Raw genomic sequence first — 23,383 nt, forward strand, 5'->3', positions numbered from 1 at the left:
CTCCACATGCTCAGTTCTGAGTGAAAAGTCTGTGTGAAAGCCGTCTTTCACATAGCTTGTTGGGAACACAAAGTTTCTTTTCAGTTGCAAACTCCACTCCTTACATATATATGGGGAGGTACTAGCTCCAACTCGATTTTACAGTGAAAACTGCAGGAACTTAAAACCGGCACTAGGAAACAGACTGAGAAACCAGAGTAAAAGTTTCTCCTACAAACCTTTCCTTTGTGCTAGATGAACTAACGTCTCTCCACATGCTCAGTTCTGAGAGATATGTGTGTGTGAAAGCCGTCCTTCAACTAGCTTGTTGGGAACACACAGTTTCATTTCACTTGCAAACTGCACTATATACATATATATGGGGAGGTACTAGCTCCAACTGTCTTTTACAGAGAAAACTGCAGGAACTTCAAACTGGCACTAGGAAACAGACTGAGAAACCAGAGTAAAAGTTTCTCCTGCAACACGTTCCCTTTGTGCTAGATGAACGAACGTCTCTCCACATGCTCAGTTCTGAGAGATATGTGTGTGTTTAAGCCGTCCTTCAACTAGCTTGTTGGGAACACAAAGTTTCTTTTCACATGCAAACTGCACAATATACATATATATGGGGAGATAAAAGCTCCAAATCTGTTTCACAGTGAAAACTGCAGGAACTTCAAACCGGCATTAGGAAACATACAGAGAAACCAGAGAAATAATATCTCCTGCAACCCGTTCCCTTTGTGCTAGATGAACGAACGTCTATCCACATGCTCAGTTCTGAGAGATAAGTGTGTGTGAAAGCCGTCCTTCACCTAGCTTGTTGGGAACACAAAGTTTCTTTTCAGTTGCCAACTCCACTCCATACATATATATGGGGACGTAATAGTTCCAACACTGTTTTTCTGTGGAATCTGCTGGAACTTCAAACCGGCACTAGGAAACAGACTGAGAAACCTGAATAAAAGTTTTTCCTTCATCCCCTTCCATTTGTGCCATATGAACGAAAGTCTCTCCACATGCTCAGTTCTGAGAGATAAGTGTGTGTGACAGCCGTCCTTCACCTAGCTTGTTGGGAACACAAAGTTTCTTTACAGTTGCAAACTCCACTCCATACATATATATGGGGAGGTACCAGCTCCAACTCGGTTTTACAGTGAAAACTGCAGGAACATCAAACCGGCACTAGGAAACAGACTGAGAAACCAGAGTAAAAGTTTCTCCTGCAATCCGTTCCATTTGTGCTAGATGAACGAACGTCTCTCCACATTCTCATTTCTGAGAGATAATTGTGTCTGAAAGCCGTCCTTCACATAGCTTGTTGGGAACACAATGATTCATTTCACATGCAAACTTCACCCCATACATATATATGGGGAGGTACCAGCTCCAACTCTGTTTTACAGTGAAAACTGCAATAACTTCAAAACGGCACTAGGAAACAGACTGACAAACCAGAGTAAAAGTTTCTCCTGCAACCCGTTCACTTTGTGCTAGATGAACGAACGTCTCTCCACATGCTCAGTTCTGAGAGATAAGTGTGTGTGAAAGCGGACTTTAACCTAGCTTGTTGAGAACACAAAGTTTCTTTTCACTTGCAAACTCCACTCCATACATATATATGGGGAGATACTAGCTCCAACTCTGTTTTACAGTGAAAACTGCAGGAACTTCAAACCGGCACTAGGAAACAGACTGAGAAACGAGAGTAAAATTTCTCCTGCAACCCGTTCCCTTTGTGCTAGATGAACGAACGTCTCTCCACATGCTCAGTTCTGAGAGATAAGTGTGTGTGAAAGCCGTCCTTCACCTAGCTTGTTGGGAACACAAAGTTTCTTTTCAGTTGCAAACTCCACTCCATACATATATATGGGGACGTAATAGTTCCAACACGGTTTTTTTGTGGAATCTGCAGGAACTTCAAACCGGCACTAGGAAACAGACTGAGAAACCAGAGTAAAAGTTTCTCCTGCAACCCGTTCCCTTGGTGCTAGATGAATGAACGTCTCTCCACATGCTCATTTCTGAGAGATAAGTGTGTGTGAATGCGGAACTTCACCTAGCTTGTTATGAACACAAAGTTTCTTTTCACTTGCAAACTCCAATCCATACATATATATGGGGAGGTTCTAGCTCAAACTCGGTTTTACAGTGAAAACTGCAGGAACATCCAACCGGCACTAGGAAATAGACTGAGAAACCAGAGTAAAATTTTCTCCTGCAAAGCGTTCCCTTTGTGCTAGATGAACGAACGTCTCTCCACATGCTCAGTTCTGAGAGATAAGTGTGTGTGAATGCCGTCCTTCACCTAGCTTGTTCGGAACACAAAGTTTCTTTTCATTTGCAAACTCCACTCCATACATATATATGGGGAGGTACTAGCTCCAACTCGGTTTTACAGTGAAAACTGCAGGAACTTAAAACCGGCACTAGGAAACAGACTGAGAAACCAGAGTAATAGTTTCCCCTGCAACCCATTCCCTTTGTGCTAGATGAACGAACGTCTCTCCACATGCTCAGTTCTGAGAGATAAGTGTGTGTGAAAGCCGTTCTTCACCTATCTGGTTGGGAACACAAAGTTTCTTTTCACTTACAGACTCCACTCCATACATATATTTGGGGAGGTACTAGCTCCAACTCTGTTTTACAGTGAAAACTGCAGAAACTTCAAACCGGCACTAGGAAACAGACTGAGAAACCAGAGTAAAATTTTCCCCTGCAACCCGTTCCCTTTTTGCTAGATGAACGAATGTCTCTCCACATGCTCAGTTCTGAGAGATATGTGTGTGTGAAAGCCGTCCTTCACCTATCTTGTTGGGAACACAAAGATTATTTTCACTTGCAAACTCCACTCCATACATATATATGGGGACGTACTAGCTCCAACACGGTTTTACAGTGAAAACTGCAGGAACTTCAAACCGGTACTTGGAAACAGACTGAGAAACCAGAGATAAAGTTTCTCCTGCAACCCGTTCCCTTTGTGCTAGATGAACGAACGTCTCTCCACATGCTCAGTTCTGAGAGAAAAATGTGTGTGAAAGCCGTCCTTCACCTAGCTAGTTGGGAACACAAAGATTCTTTTCAGATGCAAACTCCAATCCATACATATATATGGGGAGGTACAAACTCCAAATCGTTTTTACAGTGAAAACTACAGGAACTTCAAACCGGCACTAGGAAACAGACTGAGAAACCAGAATAAAACTTTCTCCTGCAACCCGTTCCATTTGTGCTAGATGAACGAACGTCTCTCCACATGCTCAGTTCTGAGAGATAATTGTGTGTGAAAGCCGTTCTTCACCTAGCTTGTTGGGAACACAAAGTTTCTTTTCAGTTGCAAACTCCACTCCATACATACATATGGTGAAGTACTAGCTCCTATTCGGTTTTACAGTGAAAACTGCAGGAATTTCAAACCGGCACTAAGAAACAGACTGAGAAACAAGACTAAAAGTTTCTCCTGCAACCCTTTCATTTTGTGCTAGATGAACGAACGTCTCTCCACATTCTCAGTTTTGAGAGATATGTGTTTTTGAAAGCCGTCCTTCACCTATCTTGTTGGGAACACAATGTTTCTTTTCAGTTGCAAAATCCACTCCATAAATATATATGGGGAGGTACTATCTCCAACTCGGTTTTACAGTGAAAACTGCAGAAACTTCAAACCGGCACTAGGAAACAGACTGAGAAACCAGAATAAAACTTTCTCCTGCAACCCGTTCCCTTTGTGTTGGATGAACGAACGTCTCTCCAAATGCTCAGTTCAGAGAGATAACTGTGTGTGAAAGCCGTCCTTCACCTAGCTTGTTGGGAACACAAAGTATCTTTTCAGTTGCAAATTCCACTCCACACATATGTATGGGTACGTACTAGCTCCAACACGATTTTACTGTGGAATTTGCAGGAACTTCAACCCGGCACTAGGAAACAGACGGAGAAACCTGAATAAAAGTTTCTCCTGCAATCCGTTCCATTTGTGCCAAATGAACGAACATCTCTCCACACGTTCAGTTCTGAGAGATAAGTGTGTGTGAAAGCCGTCCTTCACCTTGCTTGTTGGGAACACAGAGTTTCGTTTCACTTGCAAACTCCACTCCATACATATATATGGGGAGGTACTAGCTCCAAATCGGTTTTACAGTGAAAACTGCAGGAACTTCAAAAAGGCACTAGGAAACAGACTGAGTATCCCGAGTAAAAGTTTCTCCTTCAACCCGTTCCCTTTGTGCTAGATGAACGAACGTCTCTCCACATGCTCATTTCTGAGATATAAGTGTGTGTGAAAGCCGTCCTTCACCTAGTTTGTTGGGAACACAAAGTTTCTTTTCACTTGCAAACTCCACTCCATACATATATATGGGGAGGTACTAGCTCCAACTCGGTTTTACAGTGCAAACTGCAGGAACTTCAAACCAGCAATAGGAAACAGACTGAGAAACCAGAGTAAAAGTTTCTCCTGCAACCCGTTCCTTTTGTGCTAGATGAACGAAATTCTCTACACATGCTCAGTTCTGAGAGATAAGTGTGTGTGAAAGCCGTTCTTCACCTATCTTGTTGGGAACACAAAGTTTCTTTTCATTTGCAAACTCCACTCCTTACATATATATGGGGACGTAATAGTTCCAACACGGTTTTTCTGTGGAATCTGCAGGAACTTCAAACCGGCACTAGGAAACAGACTGAGAAACCAAAATAAAAGTTTCTCCTGCAACCCGTTCAATTTGTGCCATATGAACGAACGTCTCTCCACATGCTCAGATCTGAGAGATAATTGTGTGTGAAAGCCGTCCTTCACCTATCTTGTTGGGAACACAAAGTTTCTTTTCAGTTGCAAATTCCACTCCATACATATATATGGTGAGGTACTTGCTCCAACTCGGTTTTACAGTGAAAACTGCAGGAACATCAAACCGGCAGTAGGAAACAAACTGAGAAACCAGAGTAAAAGTTTCTCCTGCAACCCGTTCCATTTGTGCTAGATGAACGAACGTCTCTACACATGCTCATTTCTGAGAGATAAGTGTGTGTGAAATCCGTCCTTCACATAGCTTGTTGGGAACACAAAGTTTCTTTTCACTTGCAAACTCCACCCCATACATATATATGGGGAGGTACAAGCTCCAAATCTGTTTTACAGTGAAAACTGCAGGAACTTCAAACCGGCACTAGGAATCAGACTGAGAATCCAGAGTAAAAGTTTCTCCTACAACCCGTTCAATTTGTGCCATATGAACGAACGTCTATCCACATTCTCAGATCTCAGAGATAATTGTGTGTGAAAGCCGTCCTTCACATAGCTTGTTGGGAACACAAAGTTTCTTTTCAGTTGCAAACTCCACTCCATACATATATATGGGGAGGTACTACTTCCTAATCGGTTTTACAGTGAAAACTGCAGGAATTTCAAACCGGCACTAGGAACCAGACTGAGAAACCAGAGTAAAAGTTTCTGATGCAAACCTTTCATTTTGTGCTAGATGAACGAACGTCTCTCCACATGCTCAGTTCTGAGAGATAAGTGTGTGTGAAAGCCGTCCTTCACCTAGCTTGTTGGGAACACAAAGTTTCTTTTCAGTTGCAAAATCCACTCCATACATATATATGGGGAGGTACTATCTCCAACTCGGTTTTACAGTGAAAACTTCAGAAACTTCAAACCGGCACTAGGAAACAGACTGAGAAACCAGAGTAAAATTTTCTCCTGCAACCCGTTCCCTTTGTGCTAGATGAACGAACGTCTCTCCAAATGCTCAGTTCAGAGAGTTAACTGTGTGTGAAAGCCGTCCTTCACCTAGCTTGTTGGGAACACAAAGTATATTTCAGTTGCAAATTCCACTCCACACATATGTATGGGGACGTACTAGCTCCAACACGGTTTTACTGTGGAATTTGCAGGAACTTCAAACTGGCACTAGGAAACAGACTGAGAAACCTGAATAAAAGTTTCTCCTGCAATCCGTTCCATTTGTGCCAAATGAACGAACGTCTCTCCACACGTTCAGTTCTGAGAGATAATTGTGTGTGAAAGCCGTCCTTCACCTAGCTTGTTGGGAACACTAAGTTTCGTTTCACTTGCAAACTCCACTCCATACATATATATGGGGAGGTACTAGCTCCAACTCGGTTTTACAGTGAAAACTGCAGGAACTTCAAAAAGGCACTAGGAAACAGACTGAGAATCCCGAGTAAAAGTTTCTCCTTCAACCCGTTCCCTTTGTGCTAGATGAACGAACGTCTCTCCACATGCTCATTTCTGAGAGATAAGTGTGTGTGAAAGCCGTCTTTCACCTAGTTTGTTGGGAACACAAAGTTTCTTTTCACTTGCAAACTCCACTCCATACATATATATCGGGAGGTACTAGCTCCAACTCGGTATTACAGTGCAAACTGCAGGAACTTCAAACCAGCAATAGGAAACAGACTGAGAAACCAGAGTAAAAGTTTCTCCTGCAACCCGTTCTTTTTGTGTTAGATGAACGAAAGTCTCTACACATGCTCAGTTCTGAGAGATAAGTGTGTGTGAAAGCCGACCTTCACCTAGCTTGTTGGGAACACAAAGTTTCTTTTCACTTGCAAACTCCACTCCATACATATATATGGGGAGGTACTAGCTCCAAATCGGTTTTACAGTGAAAACTGCAGGAACTTCAAAACGGCACTAGGAAAAAGACTGAGAAACCAGAGTAAAAGTTTCTCCTGCAACCCGTTCCCTTTGTGTTAGATGAACGAACGTCTCTCCACATGCTCAGTTCTGAGAGATAAGTGTGTGTGAAAGCCGTCCTTCAACTAGCTTGTTGGGAACACAAAGTTTCTTTACAGTTGCAATCTCCACTCCATACATATATATGGGGAGGTACTAGCTCCAACTCGGTTTTACAGTGAAAACTGCTGGAACATCATACCGGCACTAGGAAACAGACTGAGAAACCAGAGTAAAAGTTTCTCCTGCAATCCGTTCCATTTGTGCTAGATGAACGAACGTCTCTCCATATGCTCATTTCTGAGAAATAAGTGTGTGTGAAAGCGGACCTTCACCTAGCTTGTTGGGAACACAAAGTTTCTTTTCACTTGCAAACTCCACTCCATACATATATATGGGGAGATACTAGCTCCAAATCTGTTTTACAGTGAAAACTGCAGGAACTTCAAAACGGCACTAGGAAACAGACTGAGAAACCAGAGTAAAATTTCTCCTGCAACCCATTCCCTTTTTGCTAGATGAACGAACGTCTCTCCACATGCTCAGTTCTGAGAGATAAGTGTGTGTGAAAGCCGTCCTTCACCTAGCTTGTTGGGAACACAAAGTTTCTTTTCAGTTGCAAACTCCACTCCATACATATATATGGGGAGGTTCTAGCTCAAACTCGGTTTTACAGTGAAAACTGCAGGAAATACAAACAGGCACTAGGAAACAGACTGAGAAACCAGAGTAAAAGTTTCTCCTGCAAAACGCTCCCTTTGTGCTAGATGAACGAACGTCTCTCCACATGCACAGTTCTGAGAGTTAAGTGTGTGTGAAAGCCGACCTTCCCCTCGCTTGTTGGGAACACAAAGTTTCTTTTCAGTTTCCAACTCCACTCCATACATATATATGGGGAGGTACTAGCTCCAACTCGGTTTTACAGGGAAAACTGCAGGAACTTCAAACCGGCACTAGGAAACAGACTGAGAAACCAGAGTAAATGTTTCTCCTGCAACCCGTTCCCTTTGTGCTAGATGAACGAACGTCTCTCCACATGCTCATCTGAGAGATATGTGTGTGTTAAAGCCGTCCTTCAACTAGCTTGTTGGGAACACAAAGTTTCTTTTCACATGCAAACTGCACAGTATACATATATATTGGGAGATAAATGCTCCAACTCTGTTTTACTGTGAAAACTGCAGGAACTTCAAACCGGCACTAGGAAACAGACTGAGAAACCAGAGAAATAATTTCTCCTGCAACCCGTTCCCTTTGTGCTAGATGAACGAACGTCTCTCCACATGCTCAGTTCAGAGAGAAAAGTGTGTATGAAAGCCGTTATTCACCTAGCTTGTTGGGAACACAAAGTTTCTTTTCATTTGCTAACTCCACTCCATACATATATATGGGGATGTACTAGCTCCAACTCGGCTTTACAGTGAAAACTGCAGGAACTTCAAACTGGCACTAGGAAACAGACTGAATAACCAAAGTAATAGTTTCTCATGCAACCCGTTCCATTTGTGCTAGATGAACGAACATCTCTCCACATGCTCAGTTCTGAGAGATAAGTGTGTGTGAAAGCCGACCTTAACCAACTTGTTGGGAACACAAATTTTCTTTTCAATTGCAAACTCCACTCCATAAATATATATGGGTACGTACGAGCTCCAACACTGTTTTACAGTGAAAACTGCAGGAACTTCAAAAAGGCACTAGGAAACAGAATGAGAATCCCGAGTAAAAGTTTCTCCTTCAACCCGTTCCCTTTGTGCTAGATGAACGAACGTCTCTCCACATGCTCATTTCTGAGAGATAAGTGTGTGTGAAAGCCGTCTTTCACCTAGTTTGTTGGGAACACAAAGTTTCTTTTCACTTGCAAACTCCACTCCATACATATATATCGGGAGGTACTAGCTCCAACTCGGTATTACAGTGCAAACTGCAGGAACTTCAAACCAGCAATAGGAAACAGACTGAGAAACCAGAGTAAAAGTTTCTCCTGCAACCCTTTCTTTTTGTGTTAGATGAACGAAAGTCTCTACACATGCTCAGTTCTGAGAGATAAGTGTGTGTGAAAGCCGTCCTTCACCTAGCTTGTTGGGAACACAAAGTTTCTTTTCACTTGCAAACTCCACTCCATACATATATATAGGGAGGTACTAGCTCCAACTCTGTTTTACAGTGAAAACTGCAGGAACTTCAAACCGGCACTAGGAAACAGACTGAGAAACCAGAGTAATAGTTTCTCCTGCAACCCGTTCCCTTTGTGCTAGATGAACGAACGTCTCTCCACATACCCAGTTCTGAGAGATAATTGTGTGAAAGCCGTCCTTAACCTAGCTTGTTGGGAACACAAAGTTTCTTTTCAGTTGCAAACTCCACTCCATACATATATATGGGGAGGTACTAGCTCCAACTCGGTTTACACTGAAAACTGCAGGAACTTCAAACCGGCACCTGGAAACAGACTGAGAAACCGGAGTAAAAGTTTCTCCTGCAACCCGTTTCCTTTCTGCTAGATGAACGAACGTCTCTACTCATGCTCAGTTCTGAGAGATAAGTGTGTTTGAAAGCCTTCCTTCACCTAGCTTGTTGGGAACACAAAGATACTTTTCAGTTGCTAACTCCACAGCATACATATATATAGGGAGTTACTATCTCCAACTCGGTTTTACAGTGAAAACTGCAGGAACTTCAAACCGGCACTAGGAAACAGACTGAGAAACCAGAGAAAAAGATTCTCCTGCATACCGTTCCCTTTGTGCTAGATGAAAGAACGTCTCCCAACATGCTCAGTTCTGAGAGATAAGTGTGTGTGAAAGCCGTCCTTCACCTAGCTTGTTGGGAACACAAATTTTCTTTTCAGTTGCAAACTCCACTCCATACATATATATGGGGGGGTTCTAGCTCCAACTCGTTTTTAAGTGAAAACTGCAGGAACTTCAAACCGGCACTAGGAAACAGACTGAGAAACCAGAGTAAAAATTTCCCCTGCATCCTGTTCCCTTTGTGCTAGATGAACGAAAGTCTCCCCACATGCTCAGTTCTGAGAGATAAGTGTGTGTGTAAGCCGTCCTTCACCTAGCTTGTTGGGAACACAAAGTTTCTTTTCACTTGCAATCTCCACTCCATACATATATAAGGGGGGGTACTAGCTCCAAATCTGTTTTACAGTGAAAACTGCAGGAACTTCAAACCGGCACTAGGAAACAGACAGAGAAACCAGAGTAAAAGTTTATTCTGCATCCCGTTCCCTTTGTGCTAGATGAAAGAACGTCTCTCCACATGCTCAGTTCTGAGAGATAAGTGTGTGTGAAAGCCGTCCTTCAACTAGCTTCTTGGAAACACAAAGTTTGTTTTCAGTTGCAAACTCCACTCCATACATATATATGGGGAGGTACTAGCTCCAACTCTGTTTTACAGAGAAAACTGCAGGAACATCAAACCGACACTAGGAAACAGACTGAGAATCCAGAGAAAAAGTTTCTCCTGCAACTCGCTCCCTTTGTGCTTGATGAACGAACGTCTCTCCACATGCACAGTTCTGAGAGTTAAGTGTGTGTGAAAGCCGACCTTCCCCTAGCTTGTTGGGAACACAAAGTTTCTTTTCAGTTTCCAACTCCACTCCATACATACATATGGGGAGGTACTAGCTCCAACTCGGTTTTACAGTGAAAAGTGCAGGAACTTCTAACCGGCACTAGGAAACAGACTGAGAAACCAGAGTAAAAGTTTCTCCTGCATCCCGTTACATTTGTCCTAGATGAACGAACGTCTCTCCAAATGCTAAGTTCTGAGTGATATGTGTGTGTGAAAGCCGTCTTTCAAATAGCTTGTTTGAATCACAAAGATTCTTTTCAGTTGCAAACACCGCTCCTTACATATATATGGGGAGGTACTAGCTCCAACTCGGTTTTACAGTGAAAACTGCAGGAACTTCAAACCGGCACTAGGAAACAGACTGAGAAACCAGAGTAAAAGTTTCTCCTGCAACCCGTTCCCTTTGTGCTAGATGAACGAACGTCTCTCCACATGCTCAGTTCAGAGAGAAAACTGAGTATGAAAGCCGTTATTCACCTAGCTTGTTGGGAACACAAATTTTCTTTTCAATTGCAAACTCCACTCCATACATATATATGGGGTGGTACTAGCTCCAACTCGGTTTTACAGTGAAAACTGCAGGAACTTCAAACCGGCACTAGGAAACAGACTGAGAATCCAGAGTAAAAGTTTCTCCTGCAACCCGTTCCCTTTATGCTAGATGAACGAACGTCTCTCCACATGCTCAGTTCTGAGAGATAAGTGTGTGTGAAAGCCGTCCTTCACCTAGCTTGTTGGGATCACAAAGATTATTTTCACTTGCAAACTCCACTCCATATATATATATGGGTACGTAGTAGCTCCAACACTGTTTTACAGTGAAAACTGCAGGAACTTCAAACCGGTACTAGGAAACAGACTTAGATACCAGAGTAAAAGTTTCTCCTGCAACCCGTTCTCTTTGTGCTAGTTGAACGAACGTCTCTCCACATGCTCAGTCCTGAGAGATAAGTGTGTGTGAAAGCCGTCCTTCACCTAGCTTGTTGGGAACACAAAGTTTCTTTTCACTTGCAAACTCCACTCCATACATATATATAGGGAGGTACTAGCTCCAACTCTGTTTTACAGTGAAAACTGCAGGAACTTCAAACCAGCAATAGGAAACAGACTGAGAAACCAGAGTAAAAGTTTCTCCTGCAACCCGTTCCCTTTGTGCTAGATGAACGAACGTCTCTCCACATACCCAGTTCTGAGAGATAATTGTGTGAAAGCCGTCCTTCACCTAGCTTGTTGGGAACACAAAGTTTCTTTTCAGTTGCAAACTCCACTCCATACATATATATGGGGAGGTACTAGCTCCAACTCGGTTTTACATTGAAAACTGCAGGAACTTCAAACCGGCACCTGGAAACAGACTGAGAAACCAGAGTAAAAGTTTCTCCTGCAAACCGTTTCCTTTCTGCTAGATGAACGAACGTCTCTACTCATGCTCAGTTCTGAGAGATAAGTGTGTTTGAAAGCCTTCCTTCACCTAGCTTGTTGGGAACACAAAGATACTTTTCAGTTGCTAACTCCACAGCATACATATATATAGGGTGGTACTATCTCCAACTCGGTTTTACAGTGAAAACTGCAGGAACTTCAAACCGGCACTAGGAAACAGACTGAGAAACCAGAGTAAAAATTTCCCATGCAACCTTTTCCCTTTGTGCTAGATGAACGAAAGTTTCCCCACATGCTCAATTCTGAGATATAAGTGTGTGTGTAAGCCGTCCTTCACCTAGCTTGTTGGGAACACAAAGTTTCTTTTCACTTGCAATCTCCACTCCATACATATATAAGGGGGGGTACTAGCTCCAAATCGGTTTTACAGTGAAAACTGCAGGAAATTCAAACCGGCACTAGGAAACATACAGAGAAACCAGAGTAAAAGTTTATTCTGCATCCCGTTCCCTTTGTGCTAGATGAAAGTACGTCTCTCCACATGCTCAGTTCTGAGAGATAAGTGTGTGTGAAAGCCGTCCTTCAAATTGCTTGTTGGAAACACAAAGTTTCTTTTCAGTTGCAAACTCCACTCCATACATATATATGGGGAGGTACTAGCTCAAACTCTGTTTTACAGAGAAAACTGCAGGAACATCAAACCGGCACTAGGAAACAGACTGAGAAACCAGAGTAAAAGTTTCTCCTGCCACCCGTTCACTTTGTGCTAGATGAAAGAACGTCTCTCCACATGCACAGTTCTGAGAGGTAAGTGTGTGTGAAAGGCGTCCTTCACCTAGCTTGTTGGGAACACAAAGATTCTTTTCAGTTGCAAACTCCACTCCATACATATTTATGGGGAGATACTAGCTCCAACTCGGTTTTACAGTGAAAACTGCAGGAACTTCAAACGGGCACTAGGGAACAGACTGAGAAACCAGAGTAAAAGTTTCTCCTGCAAACCGTTCCCTTTGTGCTAGATGAACGAACGTCTCTCCACATGCTCAGTTCTGAGAGAAAATTGTGTGTGAAAGCCGTCCTTCACCTAGTTTGTTGGGAACACAAAGTATCTTTTCACTTGCAAACTCCACTCCATACATATATATGGGGAGGTATTTGCTCCAACTCGGTTTTACAGTGAAAACTGCAGGAACTTCAAACCGGCACTAGCAAACAGACTGAGAAACCAGAGTAATAGTTTCTCCTGCAACCCGTTCCCTTTGTGTTAGATGAACGAACGTCTCTCCACATGCTCAGTTCTGAGAGATATCTGTGTGAAAGCCGTCCTTCACCTAGCTTGTTTGGAACACAAAGATTCTTTTCAGTTGCCAAATCCACTCCATACATATATATGGGAGGTACTAGATCCAACTCGGTTTTACACTGAAAACTGCAGGAACTTCAAACGGGCACTAGGAAACAGACTGAGAAACCAGAGTAAAAGTTTCTCCTGCAACCCGTTCCATTTGTGCTAGATGAACGAACGTCTCTCCACAGGCTCAGTTCTGAGAGATAATTGTGTGTGAAAGCCGTCCTTCACCTACTTTTTTGGGAACACAAAGTATCTTTTCACTTGCAAACTCCACTCCATACATATATATGGGGAGTTATTAGCTCCAACTCGGTTTTACAGTGAAAACTGCAGGAACTTCAAACCGGCACTAGGAAACAGACTGAGAAACCAGAGTAAAAATTTCCCCTGCAACCTGTTCCCTTTGTGCTAGATGAACGAACGTCTCTCCACATGCTCAGTTCTGAGAGATAATTGTGTGTGAAAGCCGTCCTTAACCTAGCTTGTTGGGAACACAAAGATTCTTTTCAGTTGCAAACTCCACTGCATAAATATATATGGGGAGGTACTAGCTCCAACTCGGTTTTACAGTGAAAACTGCAGGAACTTCAAACCGGCACTAGGAAACAGACTGAGAAAACAGAGTAAAAGTTTCTCCTGCAACAAGTTCCCTTTGTGCTAGATGAATGAACGTCTCTCCACAGGCTCAGTTCTGAGAGATAAGTGTGTGTGAAAGCCGTCCTTCACCTAGCTTGTTGGGAACACAAAGTTTCTTTTCACTTGTAATCTCCACTCCATACATATATATGGGGTGGTACTAGCTCCAACTCGGTTTTACAGTGAAAACTGCAGGAACTTCAAACCGGCACTAGGAAACAGACTGAGAAACCAGAGAAAAAGATTCTCCTGCATACCGTTCCCTTTGTGCTAGATGAACGAACGTCTCTCCACATGCACAGTTCTGAGAGATAAGTGTGTGTGAAAGCCGTCATTCACCTAGCTTGTTGGGAAAACTGTTTCTTTTCACTTGCAAACTCCACTCCATAAATATATATGGGCAGGTTCTAACTCCAACTCGGTTTTACAGTGAAAACTGCAGGAACTTCATACCGGCACTAAGAAACAGACTGAGATACCAGCGTAAAAGTTTCTCCTGCAACCCGTTCTCTTTGTGCTAGTTGAACGAACGTCTCTCCACATGCTCAGTCCTGAGAGATAAGTGTGTGTGAAAGCCGTACTTCACCTAGCTTTTTGGGAACACAAAGTATCTTTTCACTTGCAAACCCCACACCATACATATATATGGGGAGGTTCTAGCTCCAACTCGGTTTTACAGTGAAAACTGCAGGAACTTCAAGCTGGCACTAGGAAACAGACTGAGAATCCAGAGTAAAATTTCCTCCGGCAATCCGTTCCCTTTGTGTTAGATGAACGAACGTCTCTCCACATGCTCAGTTCTGAGAGATAAGTGTGTGTGAAAGGCGTCCTTCACCTAGCTTGTTGGGAACACAAAGATTCTTTTCAGTTGCAAACTCCACTCCATACATATTTATGGGGAGGTACTAGCTCCAACTCGGTTTTACAGTGAAAACTGCAGGAACTTCAAACGGGTACTAGGAAACAGACTGAGAAACCAGAGTAAAAGTTTCTACTGCAAACCGTTCCCTTTGTGATAGATGAACGAACGTCTCTCCACATGCTCAGTTCTGAGAGATAATTGTGTGTGAAAGCCTTCCTTCACCTAGTTTGTTGGGAACACAAAGTATCTTTTCAGTTGCTAACTCCTCTCCATACATATATATGGGTAGGTATTAGCTCCAACTCGGTTTTACAGTGAAAACTGCAGGAACTTCAATCCGGCACTAGGAAACAGTCTGAGAAACCAGAGTAATAGTTTCTCCTGGAACCCGTTCCCTTTGTGTTAGATGAACAAACGTCTCTCCACATGCTCAGTTCTGAGAGATAAGTGTGTGTGAAAGCCGTCCTTCACATAGCTTGTTGGGAACACAAAGTTTCTTTTCACTTGCAATCTCCACTCCATACATATATATGGGGAGGTACTAGCTCCAACTCTGTTTTACAGAGAAAACTGCAGGAACATCAAACCGGCACTAGGAAACAGACTGAGAAACCAGAGTAAAAGTTTCTCCTGCCACCCGTTCACTTTGTGCTAGATGAAAGAACGTCTCTCCACATGCACAGTTCTGAGAGTTAAGTGTGTGTGAAAGCCGTCCTTCACCTAGCTTGTTGGGAACACTGTTCATTTTCACTTGCAAACTCCACTCCATAAATATATATGGGCAGATTCTAACTCCAACACGGTTTTACAGTGAAAACTGCAGGAACTTCAAACCGGCACTAGGAAACAGACTGAGATACCAGCGTAAAAGTTTCTCCTGCAACCCGTTCTCTTTGTGCTAGTTGAACGAAAGTCTCTCCACATGCTCAGTTCTGAGAGATAAGTGTGTGTGAAATCCGTACTTCACCTAGCTTTTTGGGAACACAAAGTATCTTTTCACTTGCAAACCCTTCTCCATACATATATATGGGGAGGTTCTAGCTCGAACTCGGTTTTACAGTGAAAACTGCAGGAACTTCAAACCGGCACAAGGAAACAGACTGAGAATCCAGAGTAAAAGTTTCTCCTGGAACCCGTTCCCTTTGTGTTGGATGAACTAACGTCTCTCCACATGCTCAGTTCTGAGAGATAAGTTTGTGTGAAAGGCGTCCTTCACCTAGCTTGTTGGGAACACAAAGATTCTTTTCAGTTGCAAATTCCACTCCATACATATTTATGGGGAGGTACTAGCTCCAACTCGGTTTTACAGTGAAAACTGCAGGAACTTCTAACGGGCACTAGGAAACAGACTGAGAAACCAGAGTAAAAGTTTCTCCTGCAAACCGTTCCCTTTGTGCTAGATGAATGAACGTCTCTCCACATGCTCAGTTCTGAGAGATAATTGTGTGTGAAAGCCGTCCTTCACCTAGTTTGTTGGGAACACAAAGTATCTTTTCACTTGCAAACTCCACTCCATACATATATATGGGGAGGTATTAGCTCCAACTCGGTTTTACAGTGAAAACTGCAGGAACTTCAAACCGGCACTAGCAAACAGACTGAGAAACCAGAGTAATAGTTTCTCCTGCAACCCGTTCCCTTTGTGTTAGATGAACGAACGTCTCTCCGCATGCTCAGTTCTGAGAGATGAATGTGTGTGAAAGCCGTCCTTCACCTAGCTTGTTGGGAACACAAAGTTTGTTTTCACTTGCAAACCCCACTCCATATATATATATAGGGAGGTACTAGCTCCAAAACGGTTTTACAGTGAAAACTGCAGGAACTTCAAACCGGCACTAGGAAATAGACTGAGAAACCAGAGAAAAGTTTCTCCTGCAACACGTTCCATTTGTGCTAGATGAACGAACGTCTCTCCACATGCTCAGTTCTGAGAGATATGTGTGTGTGAAAGCCGTCCTTCACCTAGCCTGTTGGGAACACAAAGTTTCTTTTCAGTTGCAAACTCCACTGCATACATATATATGGGGAGGTACTAGCTCCAACTCGGTTTTACAGTGAAAACTGCAGGAACTTCATACAGGCACTAGGAAACCGACTGAGAAACCAGAGTAATAGTTTATCCTGCAACCCGTTCCATTTGTGCTAGATGAACGAACGTCTCTCCACATACCCAGTTCTGAGAGATATCTGTGTGAAAGCCGTCCTTCACCTAGCTTGTTTGGAACACAAAGATTCTTTTCAGTTGCCAACTCCACTCCATACATATATATGGGGAGGTACTAGCTCCAACTCGGTTTTACACTGAAAACTGCAGGAACTTCAAACCGTCACTAGGAAACAGACTGAGAAACCAGAGTAAAAGTTTTTCCTGCAACCCGTTCCCTTTGTGCTAGATGAACGAACGTCTCTCCACATGCTGTGTTCTGAGAGATAAGTGTGTGTGAAAGCCTTCCTTCACCTAACTTGTTGGGAACACAAAGTTTCTTTTCAGTTGCTAACTCCACTCCATACATATATATAGGGAGGTACTAGCTCCAACTCGGTTTTACAGTGAAAACTGCAGGAAATTCAAACCGGCACTAGGAAACAGACTGAGAAACCAGAGTAAAAGTTTCTCCTGCATACCTTTCCCTTTGTGCTAGATGAAAGAACGTCTCCCGACATGCTCAGTTCTGAGAGATAAGTGTGTGTGAAAGCCGTCCTTCACCTAGCTTGTTGGGAAAACAAAGTTTCTTTTCAGTTGCAAACTCCACTCCATATATATATATGGGGAGGTTCTAGCTCCAACTCGGTTTTACAGTGAAAACTGCAGGAACTTCAAACAGGCACTAGGAAACAGACTGAGAAACCAGAGTAAAAATTTCTCCTGCAACCTGTTCCCTTTGTGCTAGATGAACGAATGTCTCCCCACATGCTCAGTTCTGAGAGATAAGTGTGTGTGTAAGCGGTCCTTCACCTACCTTGTTGGGAACACAAAGTTTCTTTTCACTTACAAACTCCATTCCATACATATATATGGGGAGGTACAAGCTCCAAATCGGTTTTACAGTGAAAACTGCAGGAACTTCAAACCGGCACTATGAAACAGACTGAGATACCAGAGTAAAAGTTTCTCCTGCAACCCGTTCTATTTGTGCTAGTTGAACGAACGTCTCTCCACATGCTCAGTCCTGAGAGATAAGTGTGTGTGAAAGCCGTCCTTCACCTAGCTTGTTGGGAACACAAAGTTTCTTTTCACTTGCAAACTCCACTCCATACATATATATAGGGAGGTTCTTGCTCCAACTCTGTTTTACAGTGAAAACTGCAGGAACTTCAAACCGGCACTAGGAAACAGACTGAGAAACCACAGTAATAGTTTCTCCTGCAACCCGTTCCCTTTGTGCTAGATGAACGAACTTCTCTCCACATACACAGTTCTGAGAGATAATTGTGTGAAAGCCGTCCTTCACCTAGTTTGTTGGGAACACAAAGTTTCTTTTCAGTTGCAAACTCCACTCCATACATATATATGAGGAGTTACTAGCTCCAACTCGGTTTTACACTGAAAACTGCAGGAACTTCAAACCGGCACCTGGAAACAGACTGAGAAACCAGAGTAAAAGTTTCTCCTGCAACCCTTTTCCTTTCTGCTAGATGAACGAACGTCTCTCCTCATGCTCAGTTCTGAGAGATAAGTGTGTGTGAAAGCCGTCCTTCACCTAGCTTTTTGGGAACACTGTTTCTTTACACTTGCAAACTCCACTCCATAAATATATATGGGCAGGTTCTAACTCCAACACGGTTTTACAGTGAAAACTGCAGGAACTTCAAACCGGCACTAAGAAACAGACTGACATACCAGCGTAAAATTTTCTCCTGCAACCCGTTCTCTTTGTGCTAGTTGAACGAACGTCTCTCCACATGCTCAGTTCTGAGAGATAAGTGTGTGTGAAAGCCGTACTTCACCTAGCTTTTTGGGAACACAAAGTATCTTTTCACTTGCAAACCCCTCTCCATACATATATATGGGGAGGTTCTAGCTCCAACTCGGTTTTACTGTGAAAACTGCAGAAACTTCAAACGGGCACTAGGAAACAGCCTGAGAAACCAGAGTAAAAGTTTCTCCTGCAACCCGTTCCATTTGTGCTAGATGAACGAACGTCTCTCCACAGGCTCAGTTCTGAGAGATAATTGTGTGTGAAAGCCGTCCTTCACCTAGTTTTTTGGGAACACAAAGTATCTTTTCACTTGCAAACTCCACTCCATACATATATATGGGGAGGTATTAGCTCCAACTCGGTTTTACAGTGAAAACTGCAGGAACTTCAAACCGGCACTAGGAAACAGACTGAGAAACCAGAGTAAAAATTTCCCCTGCAACCTGTTCCCTTTGTGCTAGATGAACGAACTTCTCTCCACATGCTCAGTTCTGAGAGATAATTGTGTGTGAAAGCCGTCCTTAACATAGCTTGTTGAGAACACAAAGTTTCTTTTCAGTTGCAAACTCCACTGCATACATATATATGGGGAGGTACTAGCACCAACTCGGTTTTACACTGAAAACTGCAGGAACTTCAAACCGGCACTAGGAAACAGACTGAGAAAACAGAGTAAAAGTTTCTCCTGCAACAAGTTCCCTTTGTGCTAGATGAATGAACGTCTCTCCACAGGCTCAGTTCTGAGAGATAAGTGTGTGTGAAAGCCGTCCTTCACCTAGCTTGTTGGGAACACAAAGTTTCTTTTCACTTGTAATCTCCACTCCATACATATATATGGGGTGGTACTAGCTCCAACTCGGTTTTACAGTGAAAACTGCAGGAACTTCAAACCGGCACTAGGAAACAGACTGAGAAACCAGAGAAAAAGATTGTCCTGCATACCGTTCCCTTTGTGCTAGAAGAAAGAACGTCTCCCGACATTCTCAGTTCTGAGAGATAAGTGTGTGTGAAAGCCGTCCTTCACCTAGCTTGTTGGGAACACTGTTTCTTTTCACTTGCAAACTCCACTCCATAAATATATATGGGCAGGTTCTAACTCCAACACGGTTTTACAGTGAAAACTGCAGGAACTTCAAACCGGCACTAGGAAACAGACTGAGATACCAGCGTAATAGTTTCTCCTGCCACCCGTTCTCTTTGTGCTAGTTGAACGAACGTCTCTCCACACGCTCAGTTCTGAGAGATAAGTGTGTGTGAAAGCCGTACTTCACCTAGCTTTTTGGGAACACAAAGTATCTTTTCACTTGCAAACCCCTCTCCATACATATATATGGGGAGGTTCTAGCTCCAACTCGGTTTTACAGTGAAAACTGCAGAAACTTCAAACGGGCACTAGGAAAAAGACTGAGTATCCAGAGTAAAAGTTTCTCCTGCAAAGCGTTCCCTTTGTGTTAGATGAACGAACGTCTCTCCACATGCTCAGTTCTGAGAGATAAGTGTGTGTGAAAGGCGTCCTTCACCTAGCTTGTTGGGAACACAAAGATTCTTTTCAGTTGCAAACTCCACTCCATACATATTTATGGGGAGGTACTAGCTCCAACTCCGTTTTATAGTGAAAACTGCAGGAACTTCAAACGGGCACTAAAAAACAGACTGAGAAACCAGAGTAAAAGTTTCTACTGCAACCCGTTCCATTTGTGCTAGATGAACGAACGTCTCTCCACAGGCTCATTTCTGAGAGATAATTGTGTGTGAAAGCCGTCCTTCACCTACTTTTTTGGGAACACAAAGTATCTTTTCACTTGCAAACTCCACTCCATACATATATATGGGGAGTTATTAGCTCCAAATCGGTTTTACAGTGAAAACTGCATTAACTTCAAACCGGCACTAGGAAACAGACTGAGAAACCAGAGTAAAAATTTCCCCTGCAACCTGTTCCCTTTGTGCTAGATGAACGAACGTCTCTCCACATGCTCAGTTCTGAGAGATAATTGTGTGTGAAAGCCGTCCTTAACCTAGCTTGTTGGGAACACAAAGTTTCTTTTCAGTTGCAAACTCCACTGCATACATATATATGGGGAAGTACTAGCTCCAACTCGGTTTTACAGTGAAAACTGCAGGAACTTCAAACCGGCACTAGGAAACAGACTGAGAAAACAGAGTAAAAGTTTCTCCTGCAACAAGTTCCCTTTGTGCTAGATGAATGAACGTCTCTCCACAGGCTCAGTTCTGAGAGATAAGTGTGTGTGAAAGCCGTTCTTCACCTAGCTTGTTGGGAACACAAAGTTTCTTTTCACTTGTAATCTCCACTCCATACATATATATGGGGTGGTACTAGCTCCAACTCGGTTTTACAGTGAAAACTGCAGGAACTTCAAACCGGCACTAGGAAACAGACTGAGAAACCAGAGAAAAAGATTCTCCTGCATACCGTTCCCTTTGTGCTAGATGAAAGAACGTCTCCCGACATGCTCAGTTCTGAGAGATAAGTGTGTGTGAAAGCCGTCCTTCACCTAGCTTGTTGGGAACACAAAGTTTCTTTTCAGTTGCAAACTCCACTCCATACATCTATATGGGGGGGTTCTAGCTCCAACTCGTTTTTAAGTGAAAACTGCAAGAACTTCAAACCGGCACTAGGAAACAGACTGAGAAACCAGAGTAAAAATTTCCCCTGCAACCTGTTCCCTTTGTGCTAGATGAACGAACGTATCGCCACATGCTCAGTTCTGAGAGATATGTGTATGTGTAAGCCGTCCTTCACGAAGCTTGTTGGGACACAAAGTTTCTTTTCCCTTGCAATCTCCACTCCATACATATATAAGGGAGGGTACTAGCTCCAACTCGGTTTTACAGTGAAAACTGCAGGAACTTCAAACGGGCACTAGGAAACAGACTGAGAAACCAGAGTAAAAGTTTATTCTGCATCCCGTTCCCTTTGTGCTGGATGAAAGAACGTCTCTCCTCATGCTCAGTTCTGAGAGATAATTGTGTGTGAAAGCCGTCCTTCACCTAGTTTGTTGGGAACACAAAGTATCTTTTCAGTTGCTAACTCCACTCCTTACATATATATGGGGAGGTATTAGCTCCAACTCGGTTTTACAGTGAAAACTGCAGGAACTTCAAACCGGCACTAGGAAACAGACTGAGAAACCAGAGTAATAGTTTCTCCTGCAACCCGTTCCCTTTGTGTTAGATGAACGAACGTCTCTCCACATGCTCAGTTCTGAGAGATAAGTGTGTGTGAAAGCCGTCCTTCACATAGCTTGTTGGGAACACAAAGTTTCTTTTCACTTGCAAACTCCACTCCATACATATATATAGGGAGGTACTAGCTCCAAATCGGTTTTACAGTGAAAATTGCAGGAACTTCAAACCGGCACTAGGAAATAGACTGAGAAACCAGAGAAATAGTTTCTCCTGCAACCCGTTACCTTTGTGCTAGATGAACGAACGTCTCTCCACATGCTCAGTTCTGAGAGATAATTGTGTGTGAAAGCCGTCCTTCACCTATATTGTTGGGAACACAAAGTTTCTTTTCAGTTGCAAACTCCACTGCATACATATAAATGGGGAGGTACTAGCTCCAACTCGGTTTTACAGTGAAAACTGCAGGAACTTCAAACCGGCACTAGGAAACAGACTGAGAAAACAGAGTAAAAGTTTCTCCTGCAACAAGTTCCCTTTGTGCTAGATGAATGAACGTCTCTCCACAGGCTCAGTTCTGAGAGATAAGTGTGTGTGAAAGCCGTCCTTCACCTAGCTTGTTGGGAACACAAAGTTTCTTTTCACTTGTAATCTCCACTCCATACATATATATGGGGTGGTACTAGCTCCAACTCGGTTTTACAGTGAAAACTGCAGGAACTTCAAACCGGCACTAGGAAACAGACTGAGAAACCAGAGAAAAAGATTCTCCTGCATACCGTTCCCTTTGTGCTAGATGAAAGAACGTCTCCCGACATGCTCAGTTCTGAGAGATAAGTGTGTGTGAAAGCCGTCCTTCACCTAGCTTGTTGGGAACACAAAGTTTCTTTTCAGTTGCAAACTCCACTCCATACATATATATGGGGGGGTTCTAGCTCCAACTCGTTTTTAATTGAAAACTGCAAGAACTTCAAACCGGCACTAGGAAACAGACTGAGAAACCAGAGTAAAAATTTCCCCTGCAACCTGTTCCCTTTGTGCTAGATGAACGAACGTATCGCCACATGCTCAGTTCTGAGAGATATGTGTATGTGTAAGCCGTCCTTCACGAAGCTTGTTGGGACACAAAGTTTCTTTTCCCTTGCAATCTCCACTCCATACATATATAAGGGAGGGTACTAGCTCCAACTCGGTTTTACAGTGAAAACTGCAGGAACTTCAAACGGGCACTAGGAAACAGACTGAGAAACCAGAGTAAAAGTTTATTCTGCATCCCGTTCCCTTTGTGCTGGATGAAAGAACGTCTCTCCTCATGCTCAGTTCTGAGAGATAAATGTTTGTGAAAGCCGTCCTTCAACTAGCTTGTTGGAAAGACAAAGTTTCTTTTCAGTTGCAAAGTCCACTCCATACATATATATGGGGAGGTACTAGCTCCAACTCTGTTTTACAGAGAAAACTGCAGGAACTTCAAACCGGCGCTAGGAAACAGACTGAGAAACCAGAGTAAAAGTTTCTCCTGCCACCCGTTCACTTTGTGCTAGATGAAAGAACGTCTCTCCACATGCACAGTTCTGAGAGATAAGTGTGTGTGAAAGCCGTCATTCACCTAGCTTGTTGGGAAAACTGTTTCTTTTCACTTGCAAACTCCACTCCATAAATATATATGGGCAGGTTCTAACTCCAACTCGGTTTTACAGTGAAAACTGCAGGAACTTCAAACCGGCACTAGGAAACAGACTGAGAATCCAGAGTAAAAGTTCCTCCTGCAACCCGTTCCCTTTGTGTTAGATGAACGAACGTCTCTCCACATGCTC

Source organism: Camelus bactrianus, chromosome 8 (assembly GCF_048773025.1).
Source record: "Camelus bactrianus isolate YW-2024 breed Bactrian camel chromosome 8, ASM4877302v1, whole genome shotgun sequence".
Classification (NCBI taxonomy): Eukaryota; Metazoa; Chordata; class Mammalia; order Artiodactyla; family Camelidae; genus Camelus; species Camelus bactrianus.